This window comes from Tursiops truncatus, chromosome 11, assembly GCF_011762595.2.
Source record: "Tursiops truncatus isolate mTurTru1 chromosome 11, mTurTru1.mat.Y, whole genome shotgun sequence".
NCBI classification, from domain to species: domain Eukaryota; kingdom Metazoa; phylum Chordata; class Mammalia; order Artiodactyla; family Delphinidae; genus Tursiops; species Tursiops truncatus.
This window is the reverse complement of record NC_047044.1, coordinates 99,351,049-99,366,640: the sequence shown is the minus strand read 5'-3', so window position 1 is coordinate 99,366,640 and position 15,592 is coordinate 99,351,049. Positions and strand designations below refer to the sequence as shown.

Genomic DNA, 15,592 nt, shown 5'->3' with positions numbered 1-15,592 from the left:
CCTGGGAGGTTATCACTAATCCTACCGCCAGTTTACAGACAAGGAAGCCAAGGCTGTCATTGCTGAGGATCACAGTTCGTACATGACCGAGTCAGGGTTCAAACCCCAGGTCACCTTCTGAGCTACTGTGGTTATCACAGGCTGGGCCAGAACTCGAAGATTTGTACTTGTACAAAATACAAATATAGATATGGTGGGCTAAGACGGAGCTGGGATTCTCTGGCCAAGGTGACTCGGGTACAAGGAAGGCTAGGGAGGTGGACGCTCGGTAGAACTGGACCTCCGTGACACCACCCTGATCCCGAACCTCTTAGCCGCCCCCGCGGCTTCCCCCAGCAAGGCGATGGCCCTCCCCCCAGCCATCCACGGAGGCCGGGACAGGAGCGCACGTCCCGCCCGCAGCGCCCGCACCCTCGGGCAGCGGCCCGGCCTGTCGGGTGTGGGGCGGGGTCGCAGCCCGGAAGCTCCTCCCCCGGGAGGCTCGCGGCTGGGATGCTCCCAGACTACGTGGGCGGGCGGCTCGCCAGGCTAGGGGGGAGGGCCGCGGGGGTGGGGGGAGGGGAGCAGCGGACCCGCGAGACGCGCCCCTCCCCACTCCCACGGGGCCCGGGCGCGCAGTGGGGGATGGGGGGGCAGCGGCCGCGCTTCCCGGGCGCGTGACTCAGCAGCCGCCACGCCGGGATGGGCGCCGGGCGCGCGGCTTCCGGGCGCGGGGGTGGGTCTCACTCTGCCGCCCCCGCTGGGAAGCGCCGAGGGGCGCGTGGGCGGGTAGATCCCGCGCCGCCCGCCCGCCCGCCGCTCGCCAGGCCGCCCACGCAGCTGCGAGCCCGGCTCGTTGGGTCCGCCCCCGCGGAGCCCATGGGATGCGCCGCCCGCGGAAGGGCTTCCCCAGGCTCCCGGCGAGTCGGGGGGAGGAGGGGGCTGCATCCTTTGCGCTCCCCTCCAGCTGTTGACGCGCCAATGTCCAGAGGGGGCCCCGTGGAAATTCCTGGGGGGCTGGAGCGGGAAGCCCCCGCAGAATTCACCCCGCCCTCCCCGACCTGCGGGGCCTGGCCGCCCTACACCCGGCCCCAGGGTCTGTCTCCTTTGTTTTCTCGAAATGGAGAGTGGATTCTGAGCTCCCTTCCTAAGGCTCTTACCATTTGGAAGTCACTTTGCCCATCTAAGGTAAGTGCTTTCTGCTGCAGCAGCCTCTGAACAGCCCTGCTTTGCCACAGACTCAGTGAACTGAGGACAGAGAGGGGCCCAAAGGCGGGCAAAGACTGATTGTCCCCTTTGGGCAGAGGGGACACCGAGGTCCAGGGACGGGGGAGCGGTTTGCTGCAAGCTCACACTTGGGGTCTGTGAGGGTGGGCACAGCAATCGGAGCTCGGGAGTCCTGGCTTCTGGCCTCAGTCTAGCTTCTGGGCTCCCTCCCCACCCCGATCCAGTGCTGTGCAGCACGGTGCCTTCACCTGCCTCTGGAATTCCCTTTGGCCGTCACCCACGGGCTCTTATGAGTTGAGTAGCTCCAGGAATGTCCAAGATGCCCAACCAGCCGGTTTGGAAGCACCAGGGCATCTCCGTCTGTAAAGACCAGACTGTGCACTGGAAACGCTGAAACTAGACATAGGCAAGAGATTCCCAACTGCTCTGCAGAGTTCTGTTGCTGTTGCTGTTTTAAATAATCATTGTGTTGGATTGATGTGTTGAATGAAAATTGTGGTCGTTTGGAATCATTTATCACAGAAGAAATGGTGGAATTCCCTTGCCTCTCTGCTGGGATGGGGAGTGCATTCCTGACTGGAGGCAGGGGGACAGCTGGTTTGACCTGACTTGTCCAGCCCAGAGAGGTCATGGGCGCCAGTCCCTGGCCACAGCTAGGCCAAGTCGGGTGCAGGGAAGATCACGCTGCAGCTAGGCATGCATCTTGCTGCTGCTGGTACCTGACCTTCCAAACAAAATGCGTCACCAGACCCCCAGATGTCTTGCCCCTATGCCGCCCACCGTCCGGGCAGCCTTTTTCCCAGGAGCTCACAGTCTCCAGAGGCCAGGTCTCCTTCACGCTCGAGGCAGAGTGAGGGGTAGAAAACGGGGCATGGGGGCACTGTAGACTCGCCCCACTTTACAGACGGGAGGAACTGGCTGGCCAGAAGAGAGAAACAAGCACGCAGAGAAAAGGAGAAGGAACCCAGAGTCCTGACAGGGAGATGAGCCCCGGGGGTGGGGAGACAGGGAGAAGGCCTGTGCTGTGTGGTGGGATCCTCACCCCTGTCCCCCAGCCCAAGTCAGGAAAACGCTCACCCACACTCAGACGCACCCCCTCAGTCCCACAAACGCAGCCACGCTGGACTCACATGTAGTCGCCTCCCGGCAGGGTCCTAAAGTCTCCCTGGCCAGAGCTGACGCCACTGCCTGGCAGAGAAAGGGGAGAGGCCTGGAGCCTGCTGCTGCTTCCTGTTGCTTCTCCCAGGCCAGAGTGGGACCCCAGAATCCAGCTCTCCTTTGTCTCTTTCTACCTGGAGACATGGCCGTGATTCCGGCTTCCTCTCCCTCCCATCCTCATAGGTCCATTTTCCATTTCTGGTTCAACCTGCTGACAGGCCGTGTGTGTGGGTGTCTGAGGTGAAACACTCCAAGGGCTTTCTCATGCTTCATTCTTTTGTTTGGCCGTGGCGGGATCTTCGTTCCCCAGCCAGGGATCTAACCTGCACCTCCTGCAGTGGAAGTGCGGAGTCTTAACCACTGGACCGCCAGGGAGGTCCCTCATGCTTCATTCTTAATGCAGCTTCCCAGGCTAAAGACTGGACTGGGCAGAGGCTGGGGGCAGAGCGGGAGGAGGGCTCTCCATGCTCACCGGTAGAATTGAGGTGGGATCTGTTAGCTGCAATGGGCACCCAGGTCCCCCTCACTCCCCAGATGGCCTTAAGAGCTAAGCCTCTGATCCAGCATTTCCCAGGTGCTCAGCTGCAGAAACTGTGCTCGTGGGCCAGAGCACAGCCCACCCCCTGGTGGGACTCCCTCCAGCTGAGACCTTCTTCGGCCCTGACTCCATACCCGCTCCCTCCACTCAAGCGTGGACGGGCCTGCCTGTGCCCTACGCACTGAGAGTTTATTCCTCCCAGCATTACTCATCACACACCTACTGGGTGTTGAGTTGGCCTCCGTCCCCCATGCTATCCATCCCCACCATGACAAACCCCAATAGAGCTGTGTGAAATGTTGCCACCCAAAAAATTATTTTAAGGGCTTCCCTGGTGGCGCAGTGGTTGAGAGTCCGCCTGCCGATGCAGGGGACACGGGTTCGTGCCCCGGTCCGGGAAGATCCCACATGCCGCGGAGCGACTGGGCCCATGAGCCATGGCCGCTGAGCCTGCGCGTCCGGAGCCTGTGTTCCTCAGCGGGAGAGGCCACAACAGTGAGAGGCCCGCGTACCACAAAAAAAAAAAAAAAAAAAAATTATTTTAAGAGCCTAGAAAGGATCAAAAGTGCTTACCAAGCACCAGGATGCTCCTTAAATTCCTGCGTTATGACTTTTACACATGAAGCTCCTTGGGGAAGTATTCCTTCTCCAGCCCAGATAATTACTTTTTCAAGACAAGCCAGTGTGGGAGTGAGTGCCCTGGGTCCCTGCCCTTTGCTTACCAGGCCCAGGCAAGGCAGTGCTAATTCTCTGCAAAATACAGTGGAGGTGAAGACCGTTTAGACTGTCAACAGCGTCCCCCATGAGCCCTTCAATGCCTTATAAGCCTGCTGCCCTGGCCACCAGGCATCCTCCTCCCTTATCAAACCCGCCCTTCAGAAACTGCTCAGATGAACTCTCTCATGCTGAAGTGCAACAGTCTAATAGTCTAATAATGTCTAATAAATCTAATAAATGTGTTGGTTTTTCTCTTGTCCTAGGAGAATTTGCATTTTAACAAGGGGGATAACCTTGAAGTACCCAAAGGAATCTCTACGTGTAGAATTGCTGGCATAGGCGAGATATTCTGGAAGGCAGCGAGACCCCCGTGGAATGCCTGAAGCCCCCATAACTCACGGTAAGTTTGGCCACGCACACCCACGGAGCAGTCCTGACTGGTCCTCTTGTTCCCCCACTATATTGACGAGAGTACTGGATGAAGAGTTTAGAGAAGCTGAGTTCTATACCTAGTTCGGCCACTAACCAGTTTGGAAGCACTAGTCACTTCTGTCTTGGGCCATAGTTTTCTCGTTTGCCAAATGAGAAGTTCGGTCCAAATGACCTAACAGGACCTTTCCAGCTCTGACATTCCCCTGACTCCCCAGAGGGGCTGGGGGACCCTGGTCCAGCTCCTAAGGCCCTCCAGCCCCTGCAGCTGTGGCCCGGAGGAAATGACCTGCCACCGTACAGCGTGAGGGTGTGGGGCAGGGGGGCACATCTCTGGACTTGGACAGGCCTGCAGGCCCCCTGTCCACAGAGCCCGGGCCCCAGCTGGCAAGGAAAGGGAGCGCTCAGCACAGCCCAGGCATAAACATCACAGAGTTACATAACCCTCCAGATGGGATATTCCAAACAGCAACAGCACGACAGCCTTTGCCCCACGCCGTGTCTCAGCACGCACGCGCGCGCACACACACACACACACACACACACACACACACACAGAGCCACGACCACCTTGCCACCCTTTCTTTTCCGTTTGTTTTGTGTTTTCTAGAAGGTATTTCATCTAACAGAGCCCTTACGAGAAGAAACTCCTTTACCCTCTGGGCTTGACCAGGAAAATCAGAGTCCTCCTCCAGCCACCCTCCCCCCCAGCCTCCACCAGAACCCCACGTCGGGTCAGGCCTCCCCTTTTCCCGGCCCCTCCCTGCTGTTCTGTCTCACTTTCTGACCTCGGAGTCCTGCAAAGTGCGGTTCTACCTTGTCCTTTCCATTCCCGGGATGGAAGAATTTGGAGCCATGGATTTAGCTCTCATTCCAGCAAATGGGAGGCAATCTCCTGGTTCAGACTCCAGTCCCCCACTCTCCACTTTTGTCCTTGTCACGTCTGCGTACTAGATGAGACTGTAGTTTCCCCATTTAGAAAATGGATGAGGTCATTCTCATCCCCACGGGGTTTGGGTGGTAACTCAGATCCCTTCAGTGTCCTTAAGAGAAGTGCAAACAATCTGAAAATGCAACCGAAGAAATTTAGGTTGGGCTTAAGGAAGCATTTCCCAGCTCTACAGTTGTGAGACCTCGTTATAGATCACTAAGGGGTGGTGATCCTGCCTAGCTGCATTTGAAGGCAAGCGCCCGTTCACATATCTGGAATAGCTTGGGTGCACGCTGTCCAGAGGTAGGGGAGTGGTTGAGGAAAGGTCACTCTAGATAGGTGGCCTGGAAGAATTCCTGAAGGAATGCTGAACCTGTGTTCTCCTCGATAGCTATGGTCTAACTCTGGATGAGCCTTGGGCCCTGGTTTCTTTATCCATAGAAATGTTACAATATATTGAGCACTTACTTTGTGCCTGAAACAGTAAAAAAAAAAAAAAAAAAAAAAGTTTAAAACATCCCTTTAAAGTAGATATTATTCTTCATATCATAAATGAAAAAACCACAGCTCAAAGAAGGTACACCATGAATGTAAGGTGTCCCAGCTGGTAGGTGGTAGAGCAGGATTCATACCCAGGTATGCCTACCTCCAAAGCCCATGTTCTGAACCACCGAGATCTTGAAAATTCTGTGATTCTGTGGTTTCCTTAAGTTCCTCTTGGCCTGAACAGCCTAAGTTCTCCCTCGCTCTACTCCTGCCCCTTTCTGCTGCTTAATGCCCTCATTGCCTGAAATGGAGAGGCCACTCCATTCCTGCGTGAAAACAAAACCCTTAGCAGCCCGTGTGGGAACCCGCACTTTGTGCTTTAGAAGCAGAGGAGGAAGGCGCTGCAGTGGCCCAAGCCTCGGAGATCCTGCCAGATGGCCTTGCATTTGGGGATCTGCCAGATGCAATGAAAGCATCCCCAGGACCTCTTACTAAGAAACCCCTTACGTGGGATTTCAATCCAAGATCCAGGCCTCTTTCCAGACCAGGGTCCAGCTGCTTGTCCTGGCTCTCCCCACTTTTTCATGTCACCCTCCCTTTCATTCACTCTCCCCCCACCAGACCTGACCCCCATCTGCCGTTTTTCGTAAGTGATCTTTGAAACTCAGGCCGCATAGATATTTGCTGAATCAGCAGGACCAACTGCTGCTCCTCCCACTGGGTTTCAGGCCAAGAGGAAGACGCGCCAAATGCCTGTGCAAGGGCCTCTGGTGCTGCCTGTGTGGGCCCAGGAAGGGCTCCGGCTAGGAAGGAGGTGGCTGGGGAGTAAGGCACACGGGCTGCTGAGCAGCAGGGAGGCCGTCAGGTTTTCCTGAGGCTGGGGTGACTGGTTTCTTTTTGGATGAGAGGGAGGGAAGAACGCTGGTCCAGGCCCTCGGAGAGGCAGGGGACAGCAGATCGTCACCAGTGCCTGCTCCGTACCAGCTGCTGAGTGAGCAGAAGACACCCACGCCCTCCTCTCAGTGAGCCTTCATTCGGCCCCCTTTTCCAGGTGAGCAGCCCGAAGTTCTCTCCTCGCTGAGACAGGAAAGAGAAGGAGGACAGGCAGGCCGGGGAGCCAGGCAGTAACGTTGCTTCCTCAGCAAGAAGGGCTTTTGGCCGCAAGGCAGAAAGGACCCCGGCACCAGATCTCTGTCCCACGTTGATGGGTTTAGCCTGGTCAGGGGAGGGATGATGGGGGGAGGGGCTGTAGGTCAGAGGGTGGGATGGTGAGCATGCGTAGCACAGACATCTCTGTGGATCGGCTCCTCCCGGCTCCGTCCCCCTTCCAGCTCTCCTTGGTTCTCGCTATTCTTGACATAAGCCCTTGACGCCAACCAAGGAAACCTTCTCTCTGGGCTCTGAACATGCTTTGTATGCTCACCCTCTTAACCCCATTCTGTTCTGATAGAGGATGGCTCTGGGCACCTGCAGTCTGCTTCCACTTATTTAGATGTTTCTAGATCTGTGTCTCGAGTGTGTTGAGCAAGGACTGTCGGCATCTTTCCTGTCTTTTTGCAGCACAGAGTGCAGGATTTTGAACGGACCAGACGCTTGATACAGTAGAGTTGACTGACAGACAGACCGTCATGCTCTCTTTTTTTTTTTTTTTTTTTTTTTTTTTTGCGGTACGCGGGCCTCTCACTGTTGTGGCCTCTCCCGTTGTGGAGCACAGGCTCCAGACGCGCAGGCTCAGTGGCCATGGCCCACGGGCCCAGCCGCTCCGTGGCATGCGGGATCCTCCCGGACCGGGGCACAAACCCGTGTCCCCTGCATCGGCAGGTGGACTCTCAACCACTGCGCCACCAGGGAAGCCCCCCGTCATGCTCTCTTAATAGCTCCCAGGAGGGGCCAGTCTTGGCTGTCTGCCACCTCCAGGCAGACAACCCTGACTCAGTAGGAGCAGAGATGCCGGCTCCAATCAGCATCTCAGACAACAGGCTAAAAAGCACGTCCAGTGGTCTTCCAGCCGTGCCCCGGCCTCCAGGTAGCATGAGACCGTGGTGCTCAAAAGATGACTCAAGATTCAGTTTATGCTTAGGATGGGAGCAGAGAGGAGGAGACTTCCCTACGCAGCTTAAATGGAAGCAAAGGATGGAAGGAAGAAAATACAGGAGAGGGAACATATTTGAGGGGAGGGAAGGAGGGTAAGAGCAAAGGAAGAAAAAGGAGAAGGGGGAAAGTAGGGAGGAAGAGGAAGGCTGTAAAGAAAGACAAGGGAGGAAGAGGAGAACACGGGAGCTATTCGGACTTCATGGTGCCTTGGAGGTAGGGAGCCCAGGGTAGGTGCTGAATTTGAATTATAAGGCAAGAATCTTTGCCACCCTCCAGTAATCCTCTGCCTGTGGGCTTGGGGACTTGGGCAGACACTGGGATCCACTGGCTCTAAATGCACGGCTGGGTGGGTGGACCAACATGTGCTCAGACAGAGAAGTTGTGGCCACACTGAAGCCAGGAGCTTCAGGTCAGGTCATGTGCTTCCATGACGCGGAGGGGAATTTTGCCAGGTCAAGCTGAGGCTCTGGCTCCAGCCAGGAAAGGGATAATCAATTCTGTAGATGCTGTGAGCCTTGATTGAAGAAATAAAGAGGAGGAAGCTAGATTGCTGCTCTCATTAAGAGGCAAAGGCAGTGGGGGCTGGAGTTTAGCGAGAGCCAGGAAGCAGCAGAGAAAGAATTTTAACCCCTCGGGTGTTGTTCTTCCGTCATGCCTTTGAGCTCACCCACACCCGTGTTGTTGCTTCCTTGGCCCGACGTCCAAGGCCATCACCTTCAGTAGCTCCCTCAGCTGAAGGAGGGAGAGAGGCCAGGTTGCCTGTTAATGCAGATCTGATGACAGCTAAACAATCTATTATTTCCCAGCCCCAGGGTCCCCAGGGCTCCTGCTTCTCCTGGATTTGGGGAGGAAGATGAGTTCTGGGGCTAAGAGATAAGCCGTGCGGTGAGGCATCTCACGCTGCCTGGCCCCTGGTAACCCTCACCCACCCCTCGGCAACCTCACCAGAGCTGCATTCTCAACCTGATGAGTCCAGAGAAGGGGAAGTAAGAAATGAGAACGGATTTCAGCAAAATTATGACCCAGGGACCCCCTCCGCTGGCTCTTCCTCCTACGTCAGCATGCCCAGTAGAGAACTGATTCATCAGGGAGATCCCCAGGAGAGGCCCCAGGGAGAGGGCTGCTGGCTCAGCTCTCCCTCTCCCCATGTCACCCGATCCATGGAGAGGTGCCCCTGCCGGCCGCCTGCATCTAGCCCTACACCACTGAGAGGCTGGGCAGAGGAGGACAAGACGTGCAAAATTGGGGTCGTGGGTGGAGAGCAGGGTGGGGCTAAACACCTAGTCAGCAAAGATGATTCCTTCCTGAGATTCTGGGGGGGAAACTTGGACTGAAGTTAAGCAAAACAGTGGGAAGAAATGGGTGGTCCAAAGGGCATTCAATCCGTCTTGATGTTCATGATTTCCCATGCAAGTGGGGAGGGAGCTGCAGGAAGAGTGAGGAGGCATGCGTGTCTGAGCTCCCTAAGTCTCTGGGTGTCCGGGCTTGGGGAGCAGGGGGGAAAAGCTGGAGGATCTGGAGAAAGGAAGGAGTTACTGCTGGGTTTAACCTCTTGGTGCCTGGCACAACTTCCCGCGTGAAAGATTTCCAAAACTTCCACTCTCTTCCACCATCTTAACTACTTATTTTTGTTCTGCTCCCTTGGGAAGCAAAAGCAGGACAAGGGAGAAGGAAAGATGAGGACATGACGGTTTCTCTCCAGTTTTGACATGTGAGGATGGGTAGGAATCCAGGTGATTCCTAAAATCCCTGGATTCCCAGCAAGAGCACCTGAGCAGGAGAGTTTGGGCTCTTTAAGCCACCTTGGGGGCCGCAGCAAAGTCCTTATCCAAGAAAAATGATCTTTCCTCAACCGGTCTTGCCCACACAGTCCCCTGAAGGGATGCAAAGAATGTGGGGACGTGGTGGAGGAGGAGGGAGACACCAAAGGGCGTGAGGAGCGGAATCAGGTGAAGAAGCACAATTCCCACGAAGCCGTGGCTACCCCCGGGAAATGGAATGGAATAGCTGCCCGTATTTGGGGAAAAAGCCACATAATATCTTGGATTTTTTTTCCTTTTTTTTTTTTTTTTTTTTTGCCTTTTGCCTCTTACTGAGCCATGGGCACTGAGGGAAAACTGACTTTCTGCTTTTTCTGCCAGATAAGGAAAGAAAACCATTAAACTGAAGGAAGGGCAAATGGGCCATTGAGGAAGGTAGGAAGGAAAACCACATCTTCTTGGGACTTGCATCAAATGCTACGAGATCATCCTGGATCTTCTGCCTAAGGACCCGAAGTTCTGGTCAAATCTACCCTGTGTCCTGACCCAACTTGTCTAACTCTGCAGTAGATGCGAGGAGAAAATGAGTCTACATCAAGTCTTCACAAGTAGCCTTAGACTAAAGCACGCCAAGGCTGCTGAAGATGATTCTTGGCTCTCCACCCTTCCCACCCCCTCCCCCAACTCCCTTAGCATCCCCATCGTCAGGGGCAGGCGCTGACTAGGTTCTGATTTCCCGTGAGGTGTTCTTCTATCACCTGTCTAATGAGAGAAAGGAAGCTGACTTGGTCACAGCCTTCCCAATACAGAGGAGAGAATATTCCAATCCTCTTTCATCTCTTCTCCCCATATCTCTAGTTCATGGACATTGGGCATAAGGAAAGAGCTTGAAGTCCTAGAGTTTCTCATCAGGGGCTAATGAGCGTATTTCTCTCTGGACCTAACATGGGATTCCAGTCATCACCAAATAACCAAGGGGAAGCAAGGTTTGCAGTCACCAGCCACAACAGAGATTTAAACAGGAATTCCACCCAAATACCATCTCCGCAAGCCAACTGTCTCTCTCATCATTATCCCCTTTCCACGATTGCTAACACCCAGCACAGAAATCCTCCTTGAGTCAGAGGAAAAAGCTGTAACCAGACTGAATCCGGACACTATAAAGGGACCCTCTATGGGCCTGGTGGGTTGTTACCTTGCACCCCTCTGGGTCTGTGGGCATTCAGAAGACAGGTGCCCACTCAGGTCAGAGCAGAGTAAGCGTGTCCAAATGAGCCACTGCTGGCTTGGACTCCCACTGCATCACTTAAACAGCCACCTCGTTCCTCTGGGAAACGCTTTCTCCCACCCTTCCTCTTCCTCTGTCTCCAGCCCCCCGCCTTCTCACATCATCCTGCCTCTCAGCCTTGTGCTCTGCCTTCTGAATCCCCTCAGACCCCAGGTCTGCTGTTCCTGGACCCTGCCCTTTTCAAAGCTCTCAACACGTCTCTTTGCCAAGCCTCTGTCTTTTTCATAGCTCACTCTCCATTCGAATAATTTTACTACCCAAACTCCCATCCAGATTTTTCCTAACTTGAAAAGATTCTTCAACTGTTCTCTTTCCTTCAGTTTAATCTGCCCCCCAGTCTTGTCCCCTTTAAAATCTGCCAGTTTCCAATAACCCTCATTTCTTTCCTCCTTTGCCCCCAGTGATGGTTGGGATACTCCCGTTTGCTCCAACACCTCCCAAGCCCTCTCAGACACTGATCTCATTCCCTCCTTTCCCCCAAGCCTCCTTGACACACTTCTCCCCGCAAGCACACTGAAGGCCCTAGTCCTTCAGTCTCGGGTGCACCCCACTTCCCCCTTGTCCCCTCCTCACGCCCGTTTGCTTCCCTTCCTCCCGGCACGTTGGTCCCCGTGCCGCCTTCCCCACTCACTCGGGTCTCCTGCTCAGGACGCCCTTGCCGAGGGCGGCGGGGGATTTGTGCTGAAGGAGGGTTCCAGCAGCGGCGCAACAGCTCGGGGGACGCTCCTTCTCCTTGTCGGCGACGGCCCCTGGCCCCGCCGGGTGGTGGTGGGGCGGCTGGGATGCGTGAGCCCTGCCGCTGGGGCCCGGCTGGGGCTGCGCCAGGAGCTGTCCGTGGTGCTGAAGCGGGGGCTTCTCGGGCGCGGTGGGCGGGAGCTGTCCGTGGTCCCGGAGCTGTTCCTGGGCCCCGGAGGCGGCGGTGGCCGGGGTGGCCGGCAGCGGGGCTGGTGACGGGGGGACGAGCCCGGGCGGAGGCACGGCTTGCAGCAGCTGCTGGTGCTCCCACAGGCTGCGGTTCTCGGCGCTTAGCTCGTCCAGCCGCCGCTCCAGCTCGTCGATGCGCTGGCGCTGCGTGTGGATGAGGCTCTGCTGGTTCTGCACGATGGCCGTGAGCTCCTTGAGGTAGAGCACGGCGCGCACCGGGTTCTCCAGCAAGCTCTCCATGCCGCCCGCCGCCGCCTGCGCCCTGCCTGCGCCTGGGCGGGCGGCGGGGAGCGCGAGGGCGCGCAGGAGCCGAGCAGCCCCGGCGATCCGCTCGCCTCGCTCTCCGCCGGCGCCGCGTCACCGCCACACAGACATTCACACACGCACGAGGGGCGGGACCGCGGCGCCAGGGCCCACCCCTCCCCTCCACCTCCCACCTCTAAGCTTCGTGAGGAGTCTCGGCTTCCTGCAGGGCTGGCGGAGGAGCAGGATAAACGAAGGGACCCGGGATGGATGAGCGGCAACTGGCGAGAAAGGGAAAGCCGGCCAGGCGGAAGCAGCGGCACCGGGAGAGTGCGGTGGGACCGGTAGGAGAGCAGAAGCAGATGCGGAAAGAGGAGGAGGAGAGCGGCTGGGAGAACGAGGAAGCGCAGAAAGGAAAGGTGGTGAAAGGAGAGAGAAGTGGTCTGAAAGGTCACGGGTTCTTTTTCCTATGTCCAGTCATCCCAGAGGACGAGGGTCCACCTTAAAGACCTTGTGAGGAGAGGCCACACGCTCGGCGGTCTGTTCTGCTGGGGGCTTCCCTGGATCGGGGGGATCAGAGGACAGTAAGGGACCCCAGAGAACAACCGGTCCTACCCCTCCAGCCAAGGAGAAAGTTCGGGTGGGAAGGCTGTTTCCGCTGGATTTTGTCTGGGAATGAGACCTCAGGACAGTTTGGGCCACTCTAATGGGAACACAGACTAAATAAACCGGGCCCTCTGTGTCACAGGGCTAATGCTTCCAGAAACTTCTTAAGAGAGCATTCTGTTTGAAAAATATTTATGAAATGCATACTACACCGAACACTGTGCTAGGTGGTGGTAAGATAAGGATGACTAGGACGGACTCTTTGGCTTCTTGACGCTTCTGATTAAGTAGGAGAAACAGGTAATAAATATTTAATTTCAATAGAAGGTGGTTGTTGTAAGTGATAAGATAGAGATTGCCCAGAGCGCTATAGGAGCCCAACAGCTTGGGGATTTGGGAAGGCTCCTTGGAGGGAATAACACTTGAAGTGGGAAGGATTTTCTAGAAAGGGGGAAGAGCATAAGCAAAAGCTCAGAGATAGGAATCCGCATGGACTGAATCATTCATTACTTTCTACAATACACGTACATAAAACACACACTAAGTGCCAAGTAACATACTAGGAACTATGTAGTTTAGCCCTAGCATGGACCATAAGTTATAGTTTCTATAATCAAGATTACAGCCTAGTAGATACGGCACGCACATGAATATCTAAAATACCAATCAAAATTTCTGTAAGGGCTCTTCAAGCCAAGTGCCGCAGGAGTTGGGGGGAGTGGGAAGTTGTGTTTGACTATGGTGATCTGATAAGGCGGAGGTGTTATTCAAGCTGGGCCTTGAGGGATGCGAAGTGTTTCAACAAGTAGAACAGAGGAAGACAGGGGAGATATGTCAGGCAGCAGGAAAAGACTAAGGAATGGAAATAGAGCACCTCCGTTCAATCCAATCTGGCAAAAAAATGACCCTTTCCTCTGGGCTATGAGTACCCTTAGCATATCTGTTGTACTGTTGTATCTTGCACCGAGGTGGGCCACCAGCCTCCCTATGGACCTGCTGTTCCCCCCCAGAGTAGGCATATCTGTTGGTACCACGTGTCCCGTGAGCTGGGCCAGCCAAGCCCGTCTGGTGCCAGACTTGAATGACATTATAGGAAAGGATCTGTGCTCTGCAAATAAATATATTGGTTTCTCTGCACTTGCGTTTTTACTGTGCTTTCCTCCCATCCATTTTCCTAGCAGACTTCCTTTTGTAAAGAATGCGTGAAGGGAGCTTAGCCACAGCTGAGCCAGCTTCCAGGCGGATGCTTTGGTAGTGACCAGTATTCCAGCTGAGGAATGGAGGTTGAGCGGTGGGATGAGGGCCCACAAAAACTCAAACACTTTTCTTCTGAATTTTCTTTGCTTGCCTAGTTGATTTGTTGTCTAAATACGAGTTGGGTGTTCATAGAAACCAATACCGTTTCTATAAGCAAAACAGCCTGCAGCATAATTCTCTATGGAGCTGGTTTAAAACGCAGATTTCTGGGCCCCGTATTAGTCCTGCTGTGTTGGAATCGCTTGGAATGGGGCCCAAGTGTTTTCATATTTTTAACTTTTTTTGTTTCATTTGAAAAAAACTTTATTGGGTTACAACTCACATGTAATAATACATACCCACTTTGAGTGCACGGTTCAATGAATTTTGACAAATACATACACCTTCTAATCAAAATTTCCATCACTGCAAAAAATGAGGTTACTACCTCATGCCCCTTTGCAGTCCGTTGCCGTCATCCTCATCCCCAGTCAACCACTGATCTGCTTCCTGTCAAGACAGATTAGTTTTGCCTGTTCTAGAATTTCATGTAAATGGCAATCATGGAGTATATACTCTTGTGTGTCTTCTTTTTTTTCCCACAGCATAATATTTTTGAGGTTCATCTATTCTCTTATAGGTATCAATAGTTTGTTCCTTTTTATTTCTGAGTAGTCTTCTATGGTATGGGTAAACCATAATTTTTCTACTCACCTATTAATGGACATTTTAGTTGTTTCCAGGTTTTGGTTATCTTGAAAAAAGCTGCTATGATCATTAAAGGACAAGTCTTTGTGTAGACATATGTTTTCATATGTTTCATGTTTTATGTTACATGTGTCTTATCAGAAGGAAAACTCTAGAATTGGAGTTGCCAAGTCATATACTAAATATATATATATATATATATATATTTAACTTAATAAGAAACTGTCAGATTGTTTTCCAAAGTGGTTGTACAATTTTTTATTCTGACCAGCAGTATGTGAGAGGTTCAGATGTTTTGCATCCTTGCTAATGCTTGGGATTTTTAGCCTTTTTTGTTTTACTTTATCAATCAGGAGTATATTAATATGGCTTTAGTAAGTATTTCCCTATTGAGTAATGCTGTCGAGTATCTGCTCATGTGCTTTTGGCCATTTGGCCATTATCTTCCTCACCCACTGTTTCTAGTGAATTGTTTGCCTTATTTTTGAGTTGTAAGAGTTCTTTCTTTATTATGGAAAGTAGTCTTGGCCAGATGTATGCACTGCAAATATTTTCTCCAGTCTGTGGCTTACCTTTTTTTTCTTAACATTGTCTTTTGATGAGGTTTTTATTTTGATGAAGGAAAAATTTTTTACTTTCTTTTATAGTTCATGCTTTTTGTGTCCTATCAAAAATTCTTTGCCTGTCCCAAGGCCAAAACCATATTCTGTGTGTTCTTCTAGAAGTTTTATTGTTTATGCTTTTATGTTTAGGCCTATGATCCGTTTCAGGTTAATTTTTGTGTTTGGTATGATGAGTCAAATTCCATTTCTTCCTTAAATGTTTGACATAATTCACCACTGAAGCCATCCCAGCCTGGAGGCTTCTTTGTGGGAAGATCTTTAGTAGATATGGGGCTATTCAACATTCTCTCTCTTTGTGTATCCATTTTGGCCATTTGTATCTCTGGTAGGCAGAATGACCTCCCAGGATGCCTTTGTCTTAGTCGCCAAAACCTGTGACTATGTTAACTTATATGGCAAAAGCAACCTTAAGTATGCGGTAAAGTGAAGGATCTTGAATTGGGAAGATTATTCTGGATGATCTGATGGGTCCAGTGTAATCACAAGGGTCTTTGTAAGAGGGAAGCAAGAGTGTCAGAGAGGAGATGTGACAACAGAAGCAGAGGTCACAGTGAGGCAATTGCTGTCTGGAAGCCAGAGGGCAAGGAATGCAGAAGCTGGGAAAGGGAGGGAAACACATTCTCCTCCAGAGCCTCCAGAAGGAAC

At 53.2% G+C, this 15,592-nt stretch overlaps 1 long non-coding RNA gene across 1 annotated transcript; it reads left to right on the top strand.

Moving 5' to 3' along the window:
- Positions 1 to 623: 623 nt before the first annotated feature.
- LOC117314305 (uncharacterized) lies at positions 624 to 13,621 on the top strand. Its single transcript, XR_004529071.2, has 3 exons — positions 624 to 1,167; positions 3,883 to 4,019; positions 9,701 to 13,621. It is a non-coding gene; the product is annotated as an uncharacterized lncRNA (long non-coding RNA).
- Positions 13,622 to 15,592: the final 1,971 nt, after the last annotated feature.